General features: G+C 42.2%; 1 long non-coding RNA gene across 1 annotated transcript; it reads left to right on the top strand.

Annotated features, from left to right (window-relative positions):
* The first annotated feature begins 720 nt into the window (after positions 1-720).
* On the top strand, positions 721-1,553 carry LOC116369248 (uncharacterized). Its single transcript, XR_004208613.1, has 3 exons — positions 721-984; positions 1,133-1,207; positions 1,505-1,553. It is a non-coding gene; the product is annotated as an uncharacterized LOC116369248 (long non-coding RNA).
* The last annotated feature ends 15 nt before the right edge of the window (positions 1,554-1,568 follow it).

Raw genomic sequence — 1,568 nt, 5'->3', positions numbered from 1 at the left:
ACAGTGGGAGTTTATTCTGTGGAGTTCAACAGCAAAACTGCTTAAGACATATACATTATCTGTTTTCAGTAAGTGTTTCTGTGTTCTGTGTTTGTGTGTGTGGTCATGGAGAAACAGCAGGTTATGTATTGCAGTGCCTCACAAGCATTTTCCCAAATGATTCCTGTTTCTTTCCTCTATTTACAGAGGCAGTCCCCAAAACCCACAATCACTCTTCCTGTAACCCAGACAAAACCTCCTGCACTCTGACCTGTGAGGGCAACACCACTGATGCTGAACCAGTCACCTACAGCTGGAAAGTGGGAGAGGGGGCGTGGCAGGTCATAGGAAAACAGCTGATTGTCTCTAAGAAACTACACTGGCAAATCAACCAAACAGTTACAAGTACTTCTGCAAGATGAAGAACTCCGTTAGTGGGGAAGTCAGTGAGGTGTTTGGTCACGTGAGTGGACCCTCAAGTGTGTTACAGTCTTATGTATTGATATGTTAGTAACACTGCAAGTGTTGTAGGACATTTTCATTGCTACACTATGTTGAAAACAGACATTGGGGGTTTATTATGTGGAGTTCAACAGCAAAGTGCTTGAGCGGACATATATATTATGTTATCAGTAAGTGTTTCTGTCTGTGTGCCTCTATATTAAATAGCAGATTATGCAGTGCCTCACAAGCATTTTTTTCCTGCTTTGTCTTTCTCTTTCGTTCCTGAATTTACAGAGGCAGTTCCCAAACCCACAATCACTTATACCTGCAACTCCAACAAAACCTCCTGCATTCTAACCTCTGAAGGCAACGCCACTGGTGCTGAACGCGTCACCTACAGCTGGAAAGTGGGAGAGGGGGCGTGGGAGGTCATAGGAAAACAGCTGATTGTCTCTAAGAGCGACACTGGCAAATCAACCAACAGTTACAAGTATATCTGCAAGCTGAAGAACTCTGTTAGTGGGGAAGTCAGTGAGCCAGTTGGAGAGGTGTTTGGTCCAGGTGAGTGGACACTCTTAAGTGTGTTAATCTTATCTATTGATATGTTAGTGACACTGCTAGTGTTGTAGTGCAGCATTCAAAATGTCCTATGTTGAATACCTGAAACTCCTGTCAAAGTATTAATACGAAAATGTATTTTTCATTTCAGAGCCTTCTGAAATTGGTGGTGGGGTTGTTGTTGGTGTTGTCTTTACCATTGTAGCGCTTGTTGCCGTCATAACAGGTAAGAACAGCACATCTATCTAACATGTTCATAGTTGTGAAGCACAGATTGACATAACAGCAGCAACAACAGTGATGAGCTATACCCCCTGAAGGGTATACCTGTTCTACCTATATTACAGTAGTGTTCAGGTGTGCAGGTACTGTATGCAGGTTTTTTATTGGTGCTGTCTGAAAATATCTGTTGTTGCAGCTTAAGCATGTAATTGTCAGTGGAGTCATACTCAATAGCTGATAGAATGGTTAATGCAGACTTGTACTTTAAGAAGTTGTCAAATATTTGTATTTTCACTCCCAGTTTGGTTGGTGTGGAAGAAAATTAAAGGTAGGATGATTCTCTGGCTCTTCTGGTCCAACTCTTC

The sequence above is a fragment of the Oncorhynchus kisutch genome, unplaced genomic scaffold, assembly GCF_002021735.2.
Source record: "Oncorhynchus kisutch isolate 150728-3 unplaced genomic scaffold, Okis_V2 scaffold2096, whole genome shotgun sequence".
In the NCBI taxonomy this organism is placed as follows: Eukaryota; Metazoa; Chordata; class Actinopteri; order Salmoniformes; family Salmonidae; genus Oncorhynchus; species Oncorhynchus kisutch.
Note: the sequence above shows the minus strand (reverse complement) of the source record. Positions and strands in the feature narration are given on the sequence as shown.